The sequence below is a fragment of the Petaurus breviceps genome, unplaced genomic scaffold (assembly GCF_028583685.1).
Source record: "Petaurus breviceps papuanus isolate PSGF00001 unplaced genomic scaffold, PetGlider_PUasm1.0 91133, whole genome shotgun sequence".
In the NCBI taxonomy this organism is placed as follows: Eukaryota; Metazoa; Chordata; class Mammalia; order Diprotodontia; family Petauridae; genus Petaurus; species Petaurus breviceps.
Window position 1 is genome coordinate 64,631,094 of NW_027187419.1, and position 26,932 is coordinate 64,658,025.

The following is a 26,932-nucleotide window of genomic DNA, read 5'->3' on the forward strand; positions in this document are numbered from 1 at the left end:
GTAAGTTCTTTCCCTCTCACTGGTTCAGGTCATGGCATTCCCTTCCTGGTTCCTGACTTCCTCTACACTTCAAAGCCATGGCCCCTCTACTGCTGGCTCAACCTGAAACTTCCCTTAGCACCTGGGACCTCCTCCCCCTACTGTCCTTGAGGCCTACTCACCACAGAACGTCCCTCTTCAAGGCCCATCCCCCTTTTCCTATTGGTGAGTTCCTCCTAGGGCCTCCATTTTGTGGAGGGGGGCAGGCCAGTTTGACTTCATTCCCCTCCCAGCCATGTTCCTAACTTTCTCTGGATTTCAAAATTATGTTTCCACACCTGGTAGCTTCATTATCATCTTCCCCCTCCCCTTTTCCATCTCCCTTTTGTGTATTGTCTTCCCCCATTAGAATATAAGTTCCTCAAGGACAGGGATTGTATTTCTTTTTGTTTGTATTTGTATTCCCAGTTCTTAGTATAGTGACTGGCACATAGTAAGCTCTTAATAAATGCTTGTTTCCTTCTTGTCTGCCTTCATGACTGTCCACCTTCCTTCCATTTCTACTGGTACTTCCTTACTGTCTACAAATACATCCATGTCTCACCCATGTCTAATGTCTTCATTATCTTTTTTGAGGATGGGTATCCTCAAAAAATTCTCCCTTCATCCATCCATTCCCACTAGTTATTGTCCTACATCTCTTCTCTATTTCATGGCTAGACTCCTTGAGAAGAGTTCTACAACTTATGCTTTCCATTTTTCCATTTCCATTTTCCTCTTAGTCTTTTCTTAACTTTCTTCACTCTGGCTTCTGAACTTCATCATTTACCTGAAAGTACTCTCTCCAAAGTTATTAATGATCTCTTAATTAACAAATTTAGTAGCCTTTTCTCAATCCTTATCCTTCTTGACCTCTTTGCAGCCATTAACACTGTCAATCCCTCTTTTCTCCTTGGTATTTTCTGTTTTTTTGTGACACCTCTCTCCTGGTTCTCCTACCTGTCTGACCCTTCCTCCCTTTCAATCTCTCTTGATGGATCTTTATCTAGGTTAGGCCCAATATCTATGAGTGTCTGCCAGTACTGTTTGGGGCCTTCTCTTCTTCTTCTCTACTGTTTTTCTTGGTGAATCTCATCAGTTTCTATGGATTCAACTATTATCTCTATGCAAATAGTTTTCAGATCTGTTCCAGATCTAGCCTTTCTCCTGGCCACCATTCTCAACATCTCCAACTGCCTATTGAACTAGTTTTCTCTTAGACATCTTAAACTCAATGTGACCAAAATGGAACTAATTCTCTTTCTTTCCAAACCCTACCTTCTTCCTATCACTTCCCTATGGTGGGGTCAAGGGCCCCACCATTCCCCTAGTCACCAAGGCTCTCAACCTAGAGGTCATCTTCCACTCTCTCTCACCTCCCACATCCTATCAGTTATCAGGTCCTATCTTTCTATCTTTGTAACATTTCTCCTACATGGTCCTTTCTCTCCTCTGACACTGCTTCCACCTGAACGCATGCCTTCATCATCTCCTACCTAGACTATTATAGTAGCCTGTTGATTGACCTCCCTGCCTCAAGTCTCTCCCCACTCCAGGTCCTCCTCCAATCAGCTACTAATAGTTCTGACCATGTCATCCACCTATTCCCACACATCCATTTAATAAACTCCAGTAGCTGCCTATCAACTCCAGGATCAAATATAAAATATTTTTTGCCTATTAAAACCCTTCACAACCTGCTGCTACCTTACCTTTCCAGCCTTTTTAGACTTTACTCTCTATCCCATCCTGCATTCCAGCTCACACTAGCTGTTTCTGTTCCTCTTACATGACACTGCATCTTCAGACTCCAGGCAGTTTCACTGGCCATCCCCCATGCCTAGAATCTCTCTTCCTCCTCATCTTTGCCTTCTGGCTTCTCCGACTTCCTTCAAGTTTCAGCTAAACTTCCACTGGAAGCCTTTCTTTGTCTACCTTAATGCTAGTACCTTTCCCCTCTGAAATAGTTCTCTTTTTATCCTGTAAAAATCTTGTTCATACATTGCTATTTCCATGTTGTCTCTACCTTAGGCTGTAAACTCTTGGAAAGTTTTCTGCTTTTTTCTGCATCCCCAAGCACTTAGCACAGCATCTGGAATGTAATAGGTGTTTAACAAATGTTTCTTGACTTGACCTTGCAGATGAACCCAACTAAGTTCAGAACACGGGACCACAGGGTAATGAGTCTTTCGGTCAATGGAACCTGCCAAGACCATCTACTAAGGCAGAGAAGAGCAGGAGTCTCATATTAGCAAAGCACAATACCTACACCAACAAAATCCATATGTTAAAAGAACTAAAACTACTGAGCAGCTTACAAAAAAGAACACACTTTAAAAGGGTGAGCCCCCTTTCATCTCTTCAATCCTTACCTTTTAATTTCAAACTCAAGTAGAACATGAAAAGAAGGATTTGGGGGAATCATGATTGATTTTTCTCCCCAATCAGATCCTTCCATGGGATCAGTAGGACACATAGGTAGATATGACAGTTCTCCCTAAGTCAGGGAAGAATTGAGAGCAAAGGAAATCAGTCCTGTTGCCTCCAGACTCCAGTGTAGGAGGAGACTGACAGCAGCTCAAAATAGATATCAGTGAGTGTTTCAGAGGAGTCTTTCACTCAACTACCTTGCCTTTTAAGGGGGCCCCTGGGTCAATTAATAGAGAGCAGGAAAAGGGAAAATGGGTAGGGAATCTGAAACAACTAGACAGAGAAAGTGGTAAAAGTGGATAAAGCCAGACAGAGAAAAGGGGGGAAGGTAGAGATTATTGGGGAGAATGGGTATCTGGAGACCAGCTAAGGGAAAAGATAGTAGCAGGAATTTCACAGTGTGATCAGAGAATACACAGCTTGGGGAATTTGATACAGACACAGGTTGCTGATTATCTCCAACTTTTATTCTCAATTTAAACCCCCTGGTGGCAAATAGCCCCCAGAGAGGAAACAAGGGAAGCTTCAGAGGTAACATGGTAAAGTGGAAAGAGCCCTGAAATCTGGAATTTGAGGATCAGCTGGGTGACCTTGGCAACCTCCATAACCTCTCTGGGGCCAGTTGCCTTATCTATAAAATAAAGGGTTTAGACTAGTCAGAGACTCTCAAAGGGGGTGATACCACCCCCTTTGGGATGCTAGAACAATGGGCATGGGTAGTAGACTCAAGTGCAATTAGGGGGTGTTGAATAAAAATAAGTGGTGGTGGAAGCATAAGGAAAGAAGAGAAGAAACTTTTCAAAAACCATTTGTACATGTTTCATCTGTTGTGTAACAGAGTTAAAGTCTTGGTGATTACATTATTTTCCAAATAAACACATAAAATGCAAGTTAGAACCCACCAGTGGTCAAGTCTGCTGACAGGTCTTAACAAGCAAGTGTTGTGCATTGTCAGGAAGTCCAGCAGGAATCAGCAGGAATATGTGCATATAATGACTTGTTTACAATATGATACTATACAATTACAAAACACAATATTGAGCATAAAAACTTCAATGCAGGAAAAAACCCACAAACTTACAATAAATTATTAAATTCAAGATAACATTTTTTTAAATTGTATTATTTTGAAATGATGTAATTTTTTTTAAAAAGAGTTAAAGAAAGTAGATTTCCAGGAGGACATTGAGTCATATTTTTGAAGGGGCCAATAGCCAAATAAGGGTGGGAGCTTCTGCTTTAGACCAAAAGGCCATTAAGGTCCCTTCCAACTCTGAGTCTGTACTCTTCCTTGCTACCCCCTTCTTTCATTTTCCTTCCTTCTGCAAACCTCCATGGCCTAAGTTTGAGACCAGAGAGGGAATCTCAGAATTGATGGTGTACCCAATGCTTAATGCCCCAGCTAATCCTATGTAGTGCAGCCCTTTAATTGCAGGCAGGAATCCTGAGCTCAATAGCAACTCTGACTAAAACAAGTATTTGTACCAAAAGGAGGCTTCAGGTTCCTAGGCAACAATCACATTGAAAATGGAAACCTATACTATAAACCTGAATTGTTAATCCTCACATTTCATGGTATCATATTGCTTTTAATGTACATAGATAAAACATTTATTAAGCAGTTGCTATGTCCCAAGTACTTTGCTCAGTGCTATGGATACAAGGAAAAGCAATCAAGAAGGTCCCTGTCCTCAACGAGCTTACATTCTAGGATACAATTCACAAAAGGAACTAATAAACAAAATCTCAAAGAGAAAGCAATAACTAAAAGGAAAGGGGGAGGGGGAAGAATTAAGAAAGAAAGCACTCTACCAGAATCTTTTTATGGGACAAATATAATCCTAATAGCTAAACCAGGGAAGCATAAAATATAGATAGGTGAATATCATTAATGAATTTTGACTCAAAAATTTTAAACAAAATCTTGTAAAATATATTACAATGATTTATCCAAGAAATAAATCATTATGACCAAATTGCATTTATACCAGGGATGCAAGAATGGTTCAACATTAGGAAAACAATTAACATAATTAATCATATTAAAAACCAAAACATTCAAAATCACACAATTATTTCAATAGATATAGAAGTAACCTTTGACAAAATATAACACTCATTTTTGCTAAAAAAAAAAAAACTAGAAAGTATAAGTATAGAGGGACCTTTTTGAATATCATAGAAAGCACCTATGTAAAACCAAAAGCAAGTATCATATGCAATGGGGATATACTAGAATATTTTTCATTAAATATGGAAGTAAAGAAGGATGATCACTCTCCCCACTATTATTTTATAATGTTCAGTAAATGCTAGAAACAGTAATAAGACAAGAGAATGAAATTAATGTCATAAAGATAGGCAAAGAGTAGATAAAACTATCTCTATTTGCTGATAACATGATGGTATACTTGAAAAATCCTAAGGAATTGACACAGCCAGCAACTGAGATCATCAATAGCTTCAGTAAAGTTGCAGGCTACAAAAATAACTGCTCAAAAATCAGCAGCATTTCTATATAACAATCATAATAATATCAAAACCCAAGAAGCAAAAAAAAGAAAGGGAAGTCCCATTCCAAATAACTACAAAATACATAAAATATCTGGAGAACAATCTGCCAAAGTACACAAGAGATTTGTATTGATTCAATTACAAAGTGCACTTTAATGAAATAAAGAATAACTTAAATAGCTGAAGGAATGCACAGTGCTCATGACTAGGCTATGTCAATATAATAAAAATACCAATATTGCCAAAATTAATTTATAATTTCAGTACTGAGACAATCAAATAACTAAGGAGATAGAATATAGAACTTGATAAAAATAACATTTATTTGAAAAAACAAAAGATCTAGAATTTCAAGGGAAATTATTTTTAAAAAGTAGGATTTGAAGGGGAAATTGCAATTTCAGACCTCAAACCTTGTCAAAAAGCACCAGTCATCAAAATCATCTGGTATTTATTTAAAAATAGAGATCAATGTAACAGACTAGACAATGGAGCATCAGAAACAATGAAACTCAATAATCCAGTGTTTGATAAAATGGAAAATATAAATTACCTAGGAAAAAGCTGTTTGTTAGATGAAAATTGATGGGAATATTATAAAGGAATCTGGTAGAAATTAGGCTTAGACCAATACCTTATGACATATTTTAGAATTAAGTATTTTAAAATACTTATAACAGCATTTTTGTGATAGCTAAGTATTAAAAACAATTCTAAATGTATTACAATCTTAATATTAAAAATCATACTGTTTATTTTTGTAAATAGTATTTTATTATTTCCAATTACATGTAAAGATAGTTTTCAACATTCATTTTTATAAGATTTTGAATTCCAAATTTTTCTCCCTCTTTTTTCTTTCTTCCCTTTCTTCCCTCCTCCTCCCCAAGACAGTAAGCAATTTGATATAGGTTAGACATGTGCAGTCGTGTTAAACATATTTCCACATTAGTCATGTTGTAAAAGAAGAAACAGAACAAAAGGGGAAAAAACAACAAGTAAAAATAATATGATGATTCGATCTGCATTCAGACTCCATAATTCATTCTCTGGATACAGATAGCATTTTCCATCATGAATCTTTTGGAATTGTCTTAGATCATTGTATTGCTCAGAACAGCTAAGTGGCTGACCAGTTGATCATCCCAACAATATTACTCTTACGGTGTACCATGTTCTCCTGGTTATGCTCACTTGACTTTGCATAAGTTTATAAAAGTCTTCCCAGGTTTTTCTGAAACTATTCAGCTCATCATTTCTTGTGCCACAATAGTATTCCATCATGGTCATATACCACAACTTGTTCAGCCATTCCCCAATAGATGGGCATCCCCTCAATTTCCAACTCTTTGTCACCACCACAAAAAGTGTTGCTCTAAATATGTTTGTACATGATAGTCCTTTTCCCTTTTTTATGAAGATAATACTATTTTTAGAAAATTAGAACAGAAGCAGACCATATATCTTTCATAACTATGGTTAGGAAATATATTCTCAACCAAACAAGAGAAACAGTGAGTTACAAAAATTAAGATAGATAACTTTGATTATATGAAACCGAAAAGCTTCTGCATAGACAAAATTAAAGCACTTAGAATAAGAAGGGAAGTGGTCAACTGGAGAAAAATCTGTGGTAAATATATATAAGTGGTAAAACAGTTCTCAAAAAAATAGCAAAGCACAGGGGCGGCCAGATAGCACAGCGAGTAAGAGCACCGGCCCCAGTGTCAGGATGACCTGGGTATCGAATCCCGGGCTCAGACACTTAGCACCCACCCAGAAACACCTGGCCGTGTAACCTTGAGCAAGTTACTTACCCCAATTGCTTAGGGGCAGCCAGGTGGCTCAGCGAGTAAGAGCACCAGTTCCAGTGTCAGGATGACCCACTTTTGAAAAGGGACAGGATCAAAGTAGAGAATAGAACAAGTGGGAGGTGGGATAGGAGGGAGGGAAATATAGTCAGTCTTTTACAATATATCCACTATGGAAATGTTTTGCATAGCTACACATGTACAAACTATACTGAATTGCTTATCTTCCCAGTAAGGGTGGGTGACAAGGGAGAAAATAAATGAATCTGGAATTCAAAGTTTATAATCAAATGTTTAAAATATATATATATATATATATATATACATACCATTATTAATATTATTTTACACGTAACTGGGAAATAAGACATACAGGCACTGGGGCATAGAGATCCACTGTGCCCTACTGGAAAGTCAGAGGGGGTATGGGAGAAGATATGGGAGAGAACAGATTGGAGGAGGGGATGTCCAGTGGGATTGTATTTTGGGGTGGTGGGTAGGGAGAAAAATGGGGAGAAAATTTGTAACTCAAAATCTTGTGGAAATGAATGATGTAAACTAGAAGTTAATAAAGCATTTGATTAAAAAAAAGAAAAAAAGGAAAGCAATCTGAAACTATGAAAATAGTTATTAAAACGTCATACCCTTTGAACCAGAGATTTCATTACTAGAATTATACCCCAGGGAAGCCATTGATAAAAAGAAAGTCCCAAGCATTCTAAAATACTTATAGCAGCACTTTTTTGTCATAGCTAAGTATTGGAAACAAACAGATACCTATCAATTAGGGAGTAGTTAAACAAATTGTGGTACATGCATGTGATGGACTATTACTGTGCTATAAGAATGATGTGTGTGATGAATACAGAGAAGCATGGAAAGATCTATATGAACTGATGTAGAATGAAGTAAGTAGAGGCAAGAAAACAATATACATAGTGACTACAACAATATAAATAGAACAATCAATGACACAACAAAAAATCAAAATTGAATGTAACAGCTTTATAAAGATCAAGCACGACTAAAATGAAGACATATGAGATAACACGCCCAATCCACCCCTTTGTGGAGGTGGGAAGTCCACAGGTGTTCATCATTGCACATGTTTTCAAACTCTTTCAATGTATTGATTATCTGTGCTGATGTTTTTCCTCTTCTTTTTCTTTTTTGCATTTGTCTTTTTAAAACACTATTTGTCGTATGGATTGGACCTCTGGGAAGGGAAGGGAAGGGAAAAAGATACTAAGGATAACTATGATGATGTAAAACAAAACAAAATAAAACCAGAAGACATCAATAAAAGCTTTAAAAAGGAAAAAACTATGCTAGACATCAAGGATATAAGGAATTAGGCTTAAGTCATAATTTTCTGCCAAGAAGGAGCTCAGTACAGTTGTGGACATAATACATACATAAAAACATAAGACGAATAATGCTGCAATTGGAACACATGCTAAGTGCTGGATTTTTGCTGTAAATAATCACCACTACAGGGTTCAGAGGAAGGAGATAATCCTGTAAGCAAGAGTAGTATAGGAATCCAGATAGGGTATAGGACTATCTCTGGGCTTTGAAGGATGGACTAAAGATAAGCAGTGCGGAACTATTGGAGAATTTTGAGCATGTGGGTAATTTGGGCAAAGTTATATTTCAGAAGGAAAGATGCCACCAGAGAGTTGAATAACTAGATAAAGAGGAAGATCTATCATGTAGCTAGAGCAAAAAGTAACAGATGGACAGCCCTCATCTACCATGGGTACCAACATAAGATCAAGACACATAGAGGAAAGCACTCAACAACTTGGCATTTACATCATGGAGGATTCATTGGAGGACATGGACAAGCATACATATTATGGGAATGTGTGGATGGGCTGGGACTTATAACATTGGTGAGAATATTCACATTATTGGGATAAAGAATCATTGAAGTATAATTTGGTTTATAGGATGGATTGTAGGGAGAAACAGAGGGAGACCAGTTAGGCTATTACTTCAATAGCACAGGCTTGGGGTGATGAAAAAAACTTGCAAATGTGTGTGTGTGTGTGTGTGTATGTGTGTGTGTGTTGGGGGTGGAATGACAGAGGAAAAGTCATGTTGTCAAGACTGGTAGAATAATGATACTCTTCTTTGCTCTCAGGAAATTAGACCACAATTACTTGCATCTGACTCCCAATGTAAGCATGTAGATGACACTATATAGTATGCTGTCTGTTCTCATGGCCTACCATACACCATTCAGATAACACTGAAAATGAATTCAAAAGGAAATATTCTTTTGAAACTTCCTAGAATTTTAAACCAAAGGATCTTAAAGCAAAGGCATTGACTACAATATTTAACTCAAAATGATTTTTAAATTCCAAAATTATTAATATTTTGAAAGACTATAATATTTTCCCTAGCATTTGTCAATCTTCATTTTTCAAATAATCAAACTGACAGATAGAGCTAGCATCAAAACAGGAAAAGTCTGGCAAAATATACCAAAGCTTGAAGTTCAAGGAATCTAACAAAGCAGTCACCTACCTTGTTCTTGAACAGCCCCTCACATTTTTGAGGTTTAACTGCCATTGGAAGTTAGATGGAAGTGGTTCCCACTGGTGAGGCTGTATCTATCTTCCCTGCATGTTTGTCTATGTAGCTCCTACCCAAATTCCAACTACTCCCAAGAGTTTAAAACCTTCTTTGGTTTCAACTTAATAAATTAATGCTCATGAGCCCTGAATCCTTCAGAATTTCTTTTTCAATAGGCAAGCCATTTAACCATCAACTATATGACATTGCATGGTAGTGGTAAAAAAAATGGACAATTTGCTCAAAATAGAATTAAATCAAAATACTCCCAATGCCACCAGGCCCAGCCAAACCACCAAACCTTTTCCCAACCTGGAGGAATAGAAGTGGTGAGGGTAGAGTTTTCTCCATTTTTTCCTCCATTTTTCTCCCTCTTTAGCAGATCAGGACATGGTAAGTTAATAACTTGCCCTCCTAGACCCTCTTCTCTTCTCCCTCTATACTCTTCCACTCAGTGATCTCATCAGCTTCCATAGATCCAATTACATCTCTATGTAGATGTAATTATTCAGTCCTAATCTCTCTCCTAATAGCCATAGTCTTTTCTCCAACTACCTATTGAATATCTCAAACTGGATGTCCTATAAGTAAACTTACACTCAACATATTCAAAAATTGAATTCATTGTTTTCCTTCCAAATGCACTCTCCTTTCAAACTTTCCTATTATTGTCAAAAACACAGTCATCTTCCAGACATTCAGGCTTCCAGCCGAGGTATTGTTCTCCATTCCTCACTCTCACCTCTCGCCCCATGTCCAATATGGCATGAAACCTTATCACTTCATAATATTTCTTGTATGTAGATAGCCTCTTCTTTCCTCTGACACTGCCACGCCCTGGTGTAGACTCTCAAAAGCCTGCTAGTTGCCCTCCTTCCATAAAGTCTCTCCTCACTCCAGTCTATCCTCCACTCAGCCTTCCTAACATGCAAATTTCACTACGTTATCCTTCCTCTTCAATAAATTCCAATGGATCTCTGTCACCCTCAGGATCAAATATGAAACCCTCTCCTTGGCAATCAAAGCCCTTCTTAATCTATCCCCCTCCTCCCTTTCAAGTCTTCTCATGACTTGCTTGGTGCCATGTACTCTTCAATTCAGCCACGCGGGCATCCTGCCTGTTCCTCAAATAAGACACTACATCTCAGGCATTTTTACCAGTTTTTCTCCACTCCTGGAACAATCTCCCTTCTAATCTCCACCTCCTGGCTTCAAAGGTTTCCTTCACATCCTATCAAAAGTCCCACCTTCTAAAGTCTTTCCTGATATATGTTAATTACAGTACCTTCCCTCTGTGGATTATTTCCTATTTATCCTGTGAGTAAATGCTTTGGTGTTGTCTCCTCTATCAGACTGTGAGCTCCTTGAGAGCAGGGACTGTTTTTTGCCTTTCTGTGTCTCCTCAGAACTTAGCATAATGCCTAACAGATAGTAGGTGCTTAAAAAATGCTTATTGACTAACTGCCTTATACAATCCAGTTGGTCAATGTCCTTCCTGAAATGTGGCACACACATACATACACACACACACACACACACACACACACACACTTGGAATGCTCTCCTGCTTCATCCCTATCTCCTGAAGCCCCCAGCTCCCTTTCAGGCATTGCTAAGGTGTCACCTTCTTCCAGAAACTTTTCCTGATTCTCCCAGTCATTTGTGTCCCCTCTGTGTCTTCTTTGAAAACAGAAATATCAGGGGCAGAGTCAAAATGGTGGAGTAAAAACAGGACTTCCACACAGCTCTGGCTCCCACCTCCTCCAATTCATGTAAAAAATGACTCTAGACAAACTTTGGAGCTCAAGAACCCACAAAATGACACAGAAAAGGTAACCTCCCACTGAGGGCAGCCTGGCAGGCCAGCAGGAAGTGGCCAGCACAGCATGTTCTCAGCCGAGCCCAGCCCTGCAAAAGCCCAAGGTTTTAGCCTCAGGGTGGCCTGACCAGCCACTGGCTGGAGGAACTTCAGGTCACCAGAAGCTGTGGTGGTTTCCAGAATTATCAACGCATAGATGCTAAGGACAAAGTGAGAGATCAGAGCAGTGTGGACTTTGGGATCCAGTAGTTTGGGTGTACGGTCAGTCTTTGCCCCCAGGGCGAGAAGCTGCTGAGGTGGCAGGGCCATGCAGCCACCGCCACATGTGGCTGCTTCAGCTCCTGGCCTGCAGATTGTAGGGGGACCAAGCAACGAGTCTGAGGGGTAATCACTCTTTCTTTAACCTTCTTGGATCTGGATTGCTGTCTGGGGTGGAGGTCCTGGGGTGCGTGAACAGTCTACCAGGGCATATGTAGGCTTCAGAGAGGGCACCCAACTAAGAGCTTGGGCAGCTGCGAAAACCCCAGCATTTGGGATAAAGCTCCCCTGTCTGGTGGCAGAGTACTAGTGGCAAAAAGCCCAAAACTCAAATAATTCAGTGGCAATATGAGCAGGCAAAGGAAGCAAAGCAAACAGAGCTACCCAACTTTACACTCCTATTTTGGGGACAAAAAGGATCAAAGCATGGAACAGGAGGAAGACAACAAAGTCAGAACTCCTGCACCAAAAGCTTCCAAGAAAAATATGAGCTGGTTACAGGCCATAGGTGAGCTTAAAAAGGATTTTGAAAATCAAATAAGAGAAGTGTAGAAAAATTGGGAAGAGAAATGAGAATGATGCAAGAACACTATGGAATTAGAGTCAGCAACCTGACTGAAGAAAGTAACACCTTAAAAATAGACTAAGTCAAATGTCAAAAGAGGCCCAAAAAGGCAATGAGGAGAAGAATGCTTTAAAAAGCCAAATTTGCCAGATGGAAAAAGAATCTCAAAAGCTCACTGAAGAGAATCATTCCTTCAGAATTAGATTGGAGCAAATGGAAGCTAGTGACTTTATGAGAAATCAAGATACTATTAAACAGATCCAAACAAATGAAAAATAGAAGGCAATGTGAAATATTTCATTGGGAAAACCACTGACCTGGAAAATAGATCCAGGAGAGATAATTTTGAAATTATTGGACTACCTGAAAGCCATGATCAAAAAAAGAACCCAGAAATCATCCTTCAAGAAATTCCAAGGAAAATTGCCCTCATGTTTTAGAACCAGAGGGCAAAATAGAAGTTGAAAGAATCCACCAATCACCTCCTGAAAAAGATCCCCAAAAGAAAACTCCTAGGAATATCATAACCAGGTTCCAGAATCCCCAGATCAAGGAGAAAATATTACAAGCAGCCAGGAAGAAACAATTTGAATATTGTGGAAACACAATCAGGATAACTCAGGACCTGGCAGCTTCTCCACTGAGGGATAGAAGGGCTTGGAATATGATATTCTGGAGGTCAAAGGAGCTGGGATTAAAACCAAGAATCACCTACCCATAAAAACTGAGTATCATGTTTCAGGGGAAAATATGGTCATTCAGTGGAATAGAGGACTTTCAAGCATTCTTGATGAAAAAAACAGAGTTGAATAGAAAATTTGACATTCAGATACAAGAAGCAAGAGAAGCATGAGAAGGTAAACAGGGAAAAGAAATAATGAGGAACTTATCAAAGTTGAACTACATATATTCCTACATGGAAAAATGATCATTGTAACTTATGAAACATTTCTCAGTATGAGAATAGTTGAAGGGAATAGAAATATGTATATACATATATATGTTTATATAGGAGGGTATCTGGGTGTATGAATACATATGTGAGTGTGTGTATATATGTCTACAGGTATACATAGACAGAGGGCACAGGACCAATTGAATAGGAAGAGATGATACTTAAAAGGTGAAATTAAGAGGGGAGAGAGGAATGTAATGAGAGGAGATGGGGAGAGACAGAATGGGGTAAATTATCTCATATAGAAGAGGCAAGGGAAAATTGTTACAATGGAGGGGAAGAACAGGAAGACAAAAGTCAACCTTATTCTCATTGAATTTGGCTTAGGGAGGGAATGACATACACACTAAATAGGGTATCTCACCCTACAGGAGAGTACAGGGGAAGGGGAATAGAGGGGGGATAATGAAAGAGAGGGCAGACTGGGGTAGGAGGGAAGTTGGAAGCACCCACTTTTGAAAAAGGACAGGATAATAGTAGAGAACAGACCAAATGGGGGTGGGATAGGAGGAAGGGAAATATAGTCAGTCTTTCACAATATTTATCCACTATGGAAATGTTTTGCATAGCTACACATGTACAACCTATATGGAATTGCTTATCTTGCCAATGAGGGTGGGTGATAAGAGAGGAAGGGAAAGATCTGGAATCCAAAGTTTTAAAATCAAATGTTTAAAAATATATATACATATTATTATTATTTTACATGTAACTGGGAAATGAGATACACAGGTACTGGAGCATAGAGATCCACTGGGCCCTACTGGAAAGTCGGAGGGGGGAATGGGGGAAGATATGGGAGAGAGCAGATTGGGGGAGAGGATATTCAGTGCGATCACTGTTTTGGGGTGGTAGGTAGGGAAAAATGGGGAGAAAATTTATAACTCAAAATCTTGTGGAAATGAATTATGTAAACTAAAAATAAAAAATAGAGGAAAAATAAAAATAAAATAAAATAAAATATCCCAATATGACCATAAAAAAAGAAAGAAGAAATATCAGACAAAGAAGAGAAGTTTGGAATACTTAATTTCCAAGGTTCCTTCCAGTTCAAAAAATCCCAGGATTCCACACAGGGATACATGAGTAGCATGGCTTTTGCAGAACATACAGTTTCTTCACTATTTGATACATCTGGGTCAGAGCTGTGTTGTTGATGCATTACTGAAAAATCCACTTCTTACTGACCCCCCCCTCTCTTTTTTTTCTTTTCTTTCTTTTTTTTTTGGCTTTTTAGAGGGGGGAAGGCAGGGAAATTGGGGTTAAATGACTTGCCCAAGGTCACATGGCTAGTAAGTGTTAAGTGTCTGAGGCCAAATTTGAACTCAGGTCCTCCTGACTCCAGGGCCAGTGCTCTATTTACTGAGCCACCTAGACACCCCGACCCCTCTCAATTCAATCTCGTGGGGTCCTTCTTGTACACCTTGTTCCTGTGTGGTTCATTTGATCTATGTTAGCAACAGTAATAAGGAGGAAAACTCTTTTCTCTTCCCATTGCCTAGCTCCAACCTTCTTCCATTTGTTCTTCCTCCTCCAGCTGGAGAAGAGTCACCATTGGTCCAGGCTGGACAAGGACTGAAGTCATCCACAGACTTGCCAAAATTCCCAGTTAGTGAAATACCCAAAAATTGGATCCACACTTTGGTCCATTCTGATAACCATTAGCACCACATCTGCACAGGGTGTCCACCGCCAACACAAACTTTTACTAGAGCAAACAGTGTTCACTAGATCTTCCCAGACTTGCCAGTTTCTTAAAATGGCCCACCCAGTAACAGGGAGCACCTGGAGTCCCAAAGTCAAATATTTCATGCTTTGGCTCATATTTTCCATCAAGATGGATGGAAAATACGTTACTTTGAACAACTTGTAAAATTGTAATGTAAGTTTCAATTACATTCCCACCACCTGGTTGTTCTCAAGCCCCAGAACTGTGGGGCTGTAGTCATTAGTCTTACCAAGTCCAAATAATAAGCAGGCAAACAGTTGTTGTTTGGGAATCAAATAATACCAACCAAGACCAAATTGTTTTCTTCCATCAGGACCACAGGTTTGACTATGGAAGAAGAAAAGACTTCAAAATTTAGAGCTAGATTTAGGTTTTTAGAGTTAATTTAGGTTAGATGACTTAACTCTCTCATTTTGCAGGCTGGAAATAAAAAGAAAGGGGAAAAAAATCATTTCCTGCCATCAATGAGCTCCTGAAGTCTAATGGGGGAAATACCAAATGATGAAATACTGCCCCTAGCTAGAACAGTTATAACTGTTTTCCCACCCCACACTTTGTTTTCCCAGGAGAGAGATGAGAGATGAGTGACTTGCCTACAGTCACATAGACAGCAAGTGGCAAAGCTAAGACCAAAATCCAGGTCCTCCACTTCCACATTCCAAACAAACTTTTTTAAAAAAAGTCAGGTTTCATAAAGATTGGTAGTTTTTGTTCATAAGATACAAGCCCTTTTCTCTTGCTGAGGAAATCTATTGAAGTGATTTTTCTGTGGACCTTCCAGTGCCCCACTCTGAACTAAAGGTGAAGACCAAGGAGAGTCAGCACAATCTGTGATTCCTGAGAAAACTTAAAATTAGGGGACAGAAAGGAGGTCTCCCTGACAGCCTCTTAATGACCTCAAACAATGCTCATAGATTTCAATATGGAGAGGACCTTAGAGGTCATTAAGTCCAAACACCCTCATTTTACAGATATAGAAAAGAAGGCCCTGAGAGGTTTTCATTTGTCCAGTGGAAAGACCAACAAATTAATCAACAAGCATTTAATAAATGTCTACTAAGTGTCAACTACTGTGCTAGGGACTGGGGATATAAACACAGAAATGAAATAGTTCCTGCCATCAGAGAGTTTAACAGGTATTTACAAAATCAATTCTAGGTAACTGGGAACTCTAGCATCCAAGAAGGGCATTAGGAAAGATATAATGTGAAACACGGTACCTGAACAGATTTCTGAAGGAAACAAGGGTTTCTAAGAGGCAGAGAAGTAAGGTTGGAATATATTTCAGGTGGCATAGTGCTCTGGTTAGAGCTCTGGACCTGGAGTCAGGAAGACCAGAATTCAAATCCAACCTCAGACACTTACTAGCTTTGAGATGCTAGGTAAGTCACTTAATCTCTATCTGCTTCAGTTTCTTCAGCAGTAAAATGGGGATAATAATATCTTCCTCTTATTGTAAGGATCAAATGAGGTTACTTTTGGAAAGTGTTTTGCAGACCTTAAAGTGATATAAGTATATAGTAATATACTTATGAATATAAAGTGATAAAAGTATAAGGTAATATAAATACTAGATATTATTGCTATTATTCTAGGAATGGGAGTGGGGATGACCAGTACAAAAATGAAGAGAGAGAAGACAAAGCATATGAATGAGGAACAGCAAGAAAGTCACCTTGACTGGACCATAAAATATAGGAAGGGGGATAATGGAGACTAAGATTGGAAAGGTAAATTGAGGCCAGATCAGGCAAAAGGATTTACCAGCTAAAGAGAAGGGCTTACATTCAGTCCTAAAGCCAATAAGGAGCCTTTGAAGCTTATTGAGAAGGAAAGTGATATTGTCAGACCCACACTTCAGGAAAGTCACCGTAGCAGTTGTGTAGAAAATGGATTGGAGCAATGAGACACTCCAGGCAAGGAGCTAACTTAATAAATCACTGAAACAGTCTAGGGGAGAGGTGAGAAGGGTCTGAATTAGAGCAGAAATAGGAGCAGAGGGAAGGGGGTAGAGGGAGAGTTATTGAGGAGGAGAAAATGACAATATTGGGAAACTGATCAACTATGTGAGGGGAGGGAGAATAAAGAGACAAGGATAATGTAACAGTTACGAGCCTGGGAGACTAGAGGGATGGAAATGTCCTGAGTTCAGACAGGGAAATTTCAAGGAGGACTGTGTTTTGGGGAAAAGAGAAGTTCACTTTGTGACTTAATGAGTTTGAGATTCTTAAGGAATAAATAGTTTACAATCTCTAATAGACAGTAGGAGAGACAAAACTGGAGCTCCATAGAGACATAGGTCTGGAAGTTATCTGAATATAGATGAAAATTAAACCCAGGTAGGGGGGTTGAGGGCTAGGATTTGAACCTAGGCTTTCAGAGGGCAAAAAAAAAAAATAGCACTTGGATTAAAAGTAGTAGTGGAAATTGTATTATACAACTAATACTCAAATTCAGATTGTATTGAGTACTTTCTATGGGCAAAGCATTGAGCCTAATTAAATATTTTAAGGAGTGAGGTACCCTAACTCATTGAAATATGGAATAATGCAAATTATGTAATGGAAAGAGAATTGGCCTGGGGGTCAGCAACATGGACTCTAGTTCTGGTTTTGCCACTTATTTGCTGTATAAGGTAGTGTTGTCTCATAGAATTTGTGGAATAACAGCACCTACCTCAAAAGGCTGTGATGAAGATCAAGATGAGATTATGTATTTACAGCACTTTACTCACTTCAAAATATTCTGTAAACATCAGCCCTCATTATTGTTACCTTGGGGAAGTCACTTCAGTCCTCCAGGTCTCTGTTTCCTCCTCCATGAAATGAAGGGGAACCGGAAGACACACATGTAAGGTCTCTTCCTGCTCTCCTATTCTGTCAGTCTATCAATATCTTCGGTTTGACATCCCTGGGTCACTTTCTTTGACAATAGGGAAATTGGATTGATTATCAAATACAATGCCGCATGTTGGTCAGAGGAAGGACACAGTAAGTCTGAGGTGACTAATCACTTAAACTAATCACTTAAAAATTTGCAAAAACAATTGCTTTTCTGCCCAGGGACTGGAATTGACGTGGGCAGTTAGGTAATGAAGGAGCAACAACAATTTTCTGCTCCGTTTCAACAATAGCAACAAAATAGCAACAAAAACATGAACAAAAAGATGGAAACGACGCTAAGTGGAAATCTCATTTCCTTCCTCGGGGATAGAAAACACACCAGTTTATTAAGTCTTTTAAATTCGGTAACCACAAATTGAAGCAATGAGCAATGAAAGAAGAAAAGCTGGCTTGGGATGAGCCAAGGAAATGTGGCAATGAAATGAAGGCAGATTCCTGTACAGAACAGCAGCACAGCAAGTAACTAGGAAGAGGGAGGGAAAAGGCCCTCTCATTTGGTCTCAGTAAATACCAAGAGCACCTCCCATGGTGCCCCCACTTGGCTTTGGTGATTACTGAAGGGATCTTAAAGCAAAGAAGAATATTAGAAGTACTCGTTCTTTCTAGCAAAAATAGTTACAATATGTCTTTCAATAGGGAACTGACATTTATATAGGGGAAGAGAGGGAGAGGACAAGCATTTATTAAATGCCTACGCTGTCCAAAGCAGTGTGCTAAGAGCTTTACAAATACCTCAGATCTGAGATACGTTCTCATGTAGTACTTTACATGCGTTAGTTAATTCAAGTGTTCTTCACCCAGGGTCTGGAAATGTCTGTGTACATGGGGTTAGTGGTTTTTTTTTTATATTTTGATAAATGTATTTCAATATAATCGGTTTTTTGTGTATTTTCATTTTTATATTTAAAAACATCCCCCTGAGAGCGGTCCATCGGCTTCACTGGGCTGCCCAAGGAATCCATGACATCCAAAAGGTTAAGAACTTCTGCTTTAATTGGATCCTCACAATAGCCCTGTGAGTTAAGTACTCAAGACATTCTTATTCCAATTTTATAAATGAAGAAATTCAGAATTAGTTCAAACAACAGAGAGGAGGCATAGTATGTTAGAAAAAAAAAACCAACAGTGACTTTGAAGTCAGAAGACTACAGTCAAAATTCTCTCTGCCTTTGTTGTTTTAACCTCTCTGGTCCTCAGTTTCTTCATCTGGAAAGTAAGGAGGGTTGGGTCAAATGGCCTCTAATATACCTTTTCACTCAAGATCTAGGATCTTATGACTTATCAAAGTCACACAAATAGTAAGTGTTAGAAGTAGGGTTTGAACTGAGGTCTTTCATGCAGCCAGGTCTTGACCTCTGAATCACAAATTAAAAGAAATATTAATACATGATTTTCTAAAATAATAAAATAAATTTACTATTTGTTTTTTACATTCTTTGCTTTAAATTTTGAGTTCCAAATTCTCTCTCACTCTCCCATGCCTCCCCCATGCATTGAGAAGACAAGAAATGTGACTCAACTATCTATGCAAAATCATACAAACCTATTTCCATATTAACCATGTCATAAAAAAGAAAGAAAAATGAGGAAAGTGAAAAAAATTATGCTTCAATCTAAACTCAGACTCCATCATTCCTCTCTCTGGAAGTGAATAGCATTTTTCATCATAAGTCCTTTGGAATTGTCTTAGATCATGGCATTGATTAGAGTAACTAAGTCTTTCACTGTTGGCTATCTTTACAATATTGCTGTTACTATGTACAATGTTCTCCTGGTTGTGCTCACTTGACTTTGAAATATAGTTTGAAATCTGGTATGGCTAGGCCACCTTCCTTTGCATAGTTTTTTCATTAATTTCCTTGATATTCTTGACCTCTGCTGTTCAAAATTAATTTTATTATTTTTTCTAGCTTTATAAAAACAATTTTTTGGAAATTTGTTTAGTATGGCATTGAATGAGTAAATTAATTTAGGTAGAATTGTCATTTTTATCATATTGGCTCACCTACCCATGAACAATTAATACTGCATTTTACTGTATAATTGTCACCACTGTGTAATCATCGTACCTTGTTTTTTTAGTCCAAAAATAGGTATATAACCTTTTATCGTGTAATCATCACATGGTATAATTCTGCTCATCACACCACTTAAAAAATAAACAGAGAAGCAATGTATTCACCAGTGGCCTATGGATATGCATTTATCTCTTGTGAACCATGAGCCACAAGCTTGGAATTCTCAGCACAGGCACATTGTCTATGTGTAAACAAACCAGTTAAAGATTTCTACAAGTAGAAAAATGAGTGGTGGTGATCACCATTATTAAGCGCCCTTCCTTGGAACTGATATGCATGTAAGTAATTAAAAGTTGGGATCTTATACTACACAAAACAGTAGTCAAAAGCTTCAAAAAGACAGGAATTTCTATTGTACTAGATGGATCTGAAGATGAAGTACTACTGTGGTAGAAGGATGATGAAGTAAACACATCTGATATGAATGGTGCTTAGTTCAGCTTGTCAGCTAATGAAACTAATCTTTGGACACAGAAGATTAAGTTTTGTAAATCTGTACTTTGCAACAGTGTAGTAAATTTTCTCTAATGTAATATTTATACTATAATGCACAAATCAATAACTAATGTGTTAACTTTATTTTTCAGACTGGAAAAATATTCACTAAACTGTCATGAAGAAAAGATGTAAATGGATTTGGACTATTCATAAGTATTTCATGTATCTTAATCTTGCACCAAAAACAGTTTAGTAATAAATTATTTTTAAGTAATACCAGGACAAATTTTTAAAGCCTCATATAATAGCCACTCTCCACTTTTTGCAAAAATTGGCATAAAATCTGTGATGATTATGTCATAAATTATGGTATTTCTCCAGTTGTTTAGATCTGTCTTTATTTGTGTGAAAAATATTTTGTAATTATGTTCATATAGTTCTTGAGTTTGTGTTGGCAGGTAGACTCCCAAGTATTTTGTATTGTTTTCAGATATTTTAAATGGAATTTCTCTTTCTATTTCTTGATGCTGGTCTTAATTGGTAATATATAGAAAAAGATTGATGATTTATGTGGGTTCATTTTATATCCTGCAACTTTGTGAAAGTTGTTCAGAGTTTCAACTTAGCTTTTTATTTGACTCTCCAGGCTTCTCTACATATACCATCATATCATTTGCAAAGAGTGATAGTTTCATTTCCTCATTGTCTTCAAATTCCTTCAGTTTCTTTTTCTTTTCTTATTGCTATAGCTAGCATTTCTAGTACAATATTGAATAACAGTAGTGATAATGTGTATCCTTGCTTCACCCATAATCTTATTGGGAATATTTCTAGCTTATCCCCATTATAAATAATGTTTGCTGAAGGTTTTGGATAGATATTACTTATCATTTTAAAGAAAGCTCCATTTATTCCTAGACTTTCTAGTGTTTTTAATAGGAATAAGAATGGGATTTTGTCAAAAAGCATTTTCTGCCTCTGTTGAGATAATCATATGATTTTTGTTGGTTTTGTTATTGATGTGGTCAATTATACTGATAGTTTTCCTAATATTGAACCAGCCTTGCATTCCTGGTAAATATCCCACCTGGTGGGATAGTGTGTGATTTTTGTGATATATTGCTTGTAATCTTGTTATTTAAATTTTTTTTTGCACCAATATGCATTAGGGAATTTGATATATAGTCTTCCTTCTCTCTTTTTGCCCTCCCTGATTTATGTATCAGCACCATAATTTTGCCATAAAAGGAATTTGGGTAGGACTCTTCCTTTACCTATTTTTCCAAAAAGTTTATATGGTATTTCAATTCTTTGTTCTTTAATTTTTTTTAGTAGAATTCACTTGTGGATCTATCTAGTCCTGGGGATTTCTCTGAAGAGCTCATTTATGCCTTGTTCAATATCTTTTTTCTAAGATGGGGTTATTTAAGTATCCTATTTCCTCTTCTCTTAATCTAGGCAATTTATATTTTTATAAACATTTATCCATTTCACTTAGATTGCCAGGCACATTGGCATATAATTGAGCAAAATAGCTCCTAATATTTGCTTTCATTTCATCTTCACTGGTGGTATATTTACCCTTTTCATTTTTGAGAGTGGTAATTTGGTTTTCTTCTTTCTTTTTTTTTAATTAAATTAACCAATGGTTTATCTATTTTATTGGGTTTTGTTTCATAAAACCACCTCCTAGTTTTATTTATTGGTCCAGTGACATTTTTTTCCCTTAAATTTGATTAATCTCTCCTTTGATTTTCAGGATTTTCATTTTGCTGTTTAATTGGGGATTTTTAATTTGTTCTTTTTCTAGTTTTTTTTTAATTGCACACCCAATTCATTCATGTGCTCTTTCTCTATTTCATTAGTGCAAACATTTAGAGATATCAGTTTTCCCCTACCTACTGCTTTGGCTGCATCGCATAAATTTTGGTGTGTTGTCTCATTGTTGTCATTGTCTTTACTGAAATTACTGATTGTTTCTATGATTTGTTCTTTGACCCACTCATTATTTAGGATTATATTGTTTAGTTTCAAGTTAACTTTTTAATTTATGTTTTTATGGCCCTTTATTGAATGTAATTTTTATTGAATTATAGTCTAGAAAGGATACATTTACTATTGCTTTTCTACATTTGTTTATAACATTTTATACCCTAATACATGGTCAGTTTTTGTGAAGGTGCCACATACAACTTTGAAAAAGGTATACTATTTTCTGTTCCCCTTCAATTTTCTCTAGAGGTCTATCAGATCTAACTTTTCTAAAATTCTATTTATCTTCTTAACTTCTTTCTTATATATTTTATGGTTAGATTTATCTAATTCTGAGAGGGGAAATTTGAAAGCCCCCACTAGCATACTTTTACTGTCTATTTTCTCCTGTAATTAATTTAAATTTGCCTTTAAGAATTTGGATGTTAGGGATGGCTAGGTGGCACAGTGAATAGAGCCTGGGTCCTGAAGTCAGGAGGACCTGAGTTCAAATCCAGCCTAGACACTTAACACTTACTAGCCATGTGACCTTGGGCAAGTCATTTAACCCCAATTGCCCTGCCCTCTCCCTCCAAAAAGCAAAATAAAAATAATAATTTGAATGCTATTCCATTTGATGTAGACATGTTTAGTATTGATATTATACTTCATTAACTATGGTACCTTTTAGCAAAATCAGATTTCCCTGCTTATCTCTTTTAATTAGGTCCATTTTGGTTTTGCTTTGTCTGAGAGTATGATTGCTACTGTGGGTAGCCAAGAAGACTAAAGCAACTCCATTTGGTCTGCAATTATTCTCTCTTGCTCTGACTCTATTGCAGCATCCACCCTGAGACCTTCCTTACTGTTGAAATAGCAAGGACGGACCTCTTTATTAAGGTAGGATTATGAGAGACAGCTAACCTTAAGAAGAACTTTTCCTGTTACTAGCCCCTGCAATAGGCCCTGTCCAATCAAGGGATACCATCCCCTATTCCTACCCTGAAAGCCCCCAGCAACAGGCTTTGTCCAACCCTGATGTAAGGCTTACCCAATTCACCTCCTGCCTAAATTGAAATCTATATAAGCTTTATCCTTTTGTTATTTCAAAAAGTCTCTGGCCATGTGGGTGGGACTCCCTTACTGGCAAATTCAAAAAACCCTCATTGGTTCCTAAATTTTTGGTTTGGGTTTTGATTTTGGTCTTAGTTCTAGTTCAGGTTTCTTCTAGCACCAACAATTTTACCCACACTACCCCTGCCTTTTTTTAGCTCAAGTGAAGCATACTAGATTCTGCTCCAGACTCCTGTTTTTACTCTGTGTGCTTCTTTCTGTTTCAAGTGTGTTTCTGGTAAATAACATATTGTTAGATTCTGGCCTCTAATCCATTTTGCTCTCTGTTTCCATTTCATGGGTGAGTTCATCCTAATCACATTCACAGTTATAATTGCTATGTATTTCCTTCCATCCTATTTTTTTCCTATGTATTCCTCTCTTTTTACTTTGTCCCTCCTTGAAAGTCAGTTTTGCTTCTGATCACTAGCTTCCTAAATCCATCCTCCCTTCTATCTCCCCTCCCCCCTTCTCTTATCCTCTTCCTTTCTTATCTCCCTGTTAAGATGGATATACCATATATGACTGTGTATAATATTCCAATTTGATGGAGTGAGGTTCAAGTGTTGCCTGCCATGATCCTCATTTTATCCTTCACTATAAAAGGTCTTCCTTGTGTGCCTCTTCTATGTGATAAAATTTCCCCCATTCTTCTCCTCTCTTCCTGCTTCTCCCAGTGCATCCCTCTTATTCACTACTTAATTTATTTTTTTTAGATCATCACATCATAGTCAACTAATAGTCATGCCTTCTATGTATACCCCTATCTGCCCTAATAATGATAAAGTTCTTAGGAGTTATATGCATCATTTTTCCATATATGATTATAAACAATTTAACCATATTAAATCCCTTATGATTTCTCTTTCATGCATACCCTTTTATACTTCTCTCAAGTCTTATGTTTGTATATGAAATTTTCTATTCAGCACTTGTCTTTTCATCAATAATGCTTAGAAGTCCTCTATTTCATTAAATATCTACTTTTATTTTTTGCCTAAAAGATTAAACTCAGTTTTGCTGGGTGTAATGGGAATGTAAATTTTGAAGATCTTCCCTGCCCCTAGGCTAAAGTGTACCTGGAGCCTGGGGTGGGAGGCTTGTTTTTCAGTAGATACTTCTTGATTGGCCAGTGGGTCAATAAGGTTGTTACATTCTCTGAGCCAGGAGAAGGCTATATAAGCCCTGATGTGTAGCTTTGTTTTGGGGCTCACTTTGAGAAGTGTTCTGTGATTTGAGCTGGATTCTGGGAAGCCGTTGTCCAGAGCCCCCCAGCTTTGAAAAACCCAGATGTTGAAACCCAGATGTTGATTTGGTATGGATGTAATGGTTGGACAGTTTGGAAATCTGTCTACTTGATCTGTTTCTGTCTTGATAATTCTGCCTGTATACTTTGAAGTTCGGGGTGCTGACCTTCTTCCCCTGAACTAGGTAAACGATACATGTTTGACTGATTAAAGTAAGCTTGTTAACCCATTTTGAGTTGCTTTCCTTTATCAAAGCACATCCAAGAACCTGTGTTGGCAGTAAACCCTGAGGACGCTTGGGGTGCTTGCTGCTACACTGGGTAGGTTATTTTTGGTTGTAATCCTAGCTCCTTTGTCTTCTGGAACATCATACTCCAAGTCTTCCGCTCCTTTAATGTGGAATCTGCTAACTTTTGTGTGATCTTTACTGTGATTCCAAGATACTTTAATTCTTTCTGGCTGCTTGCAATATTTTTTCCTTGATCTAAGAACTTGAGAATTTGGCTAGAATATTCCTGGGAGTTTTCATTTTGGGATCTCTCTTGGGAGATGATCAATGGATTCTTTCCAATTCTATTTTCCTCTCTGGTTCTAGAATATCAGGGCAATTTTCCTTGATGATTTCTTGAAAGATGATAGCTAGACTCTTGTTTTGATCATGGCTTTCAAGTAGTCCAATAATTCTTGGATTATCTCTCCTTGATCTATTTTCCAAGTCAGCCCTTTTTTCCAATGAAATATTTCACACTTCTAATTTTTTTCATTCTTTGGATTTTGTTTTATTGTTTCTTGACATCTCATGTAGTCATTAGCTTCCATTTCACCAATTCTGATTTTCTAAGGAATTATTTTTTCAGTGAGTTTTTATACCTTTCTTTGGCCAGTTCTGCTTTTTTAAGGTATTCTTTTCTTCAGTATTTTTTTTGTGCCTCATTTACCAAGCTGTTGATTCTCTTTTCATAGTTTTCTCACATCACTTATTTCTTTTCCCAATTTTTCCTCTGCCTCATTTATTTGATTTTTTAAATCCTTTCTTAAACCCTTCCAGGATTTTTTTTCTAGGCTTGTGTCCAATTTGCATTTTTCTTTGAGGCTTTGGTATAGCTATTTTGACATCATTATCATCTTCTCAATTTGTTCAGGATCTTCCCTGTCATCAAAGTAGCTTATGGTCAAGTTCTTTTTCTGTTATTTGCTCATTTTTTCCCATATATTTCTCGACTTTTAAATGTATATTAAAATTGGGCTCTGCTCCTGGAGTGGGTGGGGAGAACATTATCCCAAGCTTCAGGGTTTTTTTATCCTGCTATTTTCCAAGCTAATTCTAGGGGTCTGTAAGTTTTCAGGGCTTCCAAAATGGTATGATCCAAGGAGAGGTTTGGTCACTGCTCTCCTGGCCTGTGCTCTGGTCTTTGTCTAAGAAGGGACTTTGCTTCCCTGCAGCCACAGGTGCTAGGGACTCTTGGCCCTGTAACTATGACCAAGGCCCATCCTCACCTTCAGCTGCAGGTGCTAGCCCTCCTTTTGGTCCTAGAAATTAGGACCAAACTGCTCCCTTATGAGTGACCACAGGCACTCTTCTCCACCATGAAATTGTGACCAGGGCCCCTAGTCTCCTATAGCCACAGGCACAAGTGCTCCACTTCACCTTGTAACTGCAATCTGGAATTGCATATGGGCAATGCAACAAGAGCCTGCACCCAGTGCCAACAAAGGGTATCCTGGGATCTCTTTCTGATATCCAAGCCTTTTATGGTCTCTGGGCCTAAAGCTCCTGTAGCTTCCTCCAAGGCCCACTGTGGTATTGCAGCTGTGTGTACTGCATTCCAGGCCAACTCCCACCTTTATGTCACAGACCTCTCTTGTCAACTTCCTAAGCTGTCTTGGACTAGGAAAATGTCTTACCCTGACCTTTTGAAGATTCTGTCACTCCAGAATTTGATTTGAGGAGTTTTTAAAGTTGTTTAGAGGGAAATGTGAGGATTCAGCTGAGTTGCTGCCTCTTTTCCACTATCTTGGCTCCTCTCCCCTTAAATAAATAAATATTCTGCCACCATATTGTGCCCATCATTATCCAATATACATAAATGCCTCCTTGAGTCAGCTACATGCATGGAGTATGCTTTTCCATGAAACTTCCAGATAATTAAAGCTTGTCTTTGGTATACCAATACTTTCTTTAAAAAAGTTTAACTGTTTTTATTACCTCTACTAAAATCCCATTATGATTCCTAATATCTGCTAAGATATCTAACTTTACACTCTTGAAAGTTCTGCTGGCAGACTTGGAGCTATAACAAATCCTACCTACAAGCAGAAAGGTACAGGCCTGGGGATAGACTGTGTATCTTCAGTCCAAGGACCAACTTTGCTAAGCTTGACAAGCTTATCACCACAAGGATAGACACCAGGTGATGAATGTTTTTGGCCAACACAACTCATGAAATCCATCTTTCAGTGATGTCACATCCTACTCTGAATGCCTCCAAACTCCACTGAT

At 37.9% G+C, this 26,932-nt stretch overlaps 1 long non-coding RNA gene across 4 annotated transcripts in view; it reads left to right on the forward strand.

Annotated features, from left to right (window-relative positions):
- The window catches only part of LOC138155242 (uncharacterized), a 228,781-nt gene that overhangs the window by 104,218 nt on the left and 97,631 nt on the right, over nucleotides 1-26,932 (forward strand). The window contains exon 3 of one of the 4 annotated variants that reach the window (XR_011166786.1): nucleotides 20,251-20,387. The exons of the other annotated variants lie outside the window; for them this stretch is intronic. This is a non-coding gene — a long non-coding RNA (uncharacterized lncRNA). Of the gene's footprint in view, nucleotides 1-20,250; nucleotides 20,388-26,932 lie in introns of those variants that run through there. 4 annotated transcript variants of the gene reach the window in all.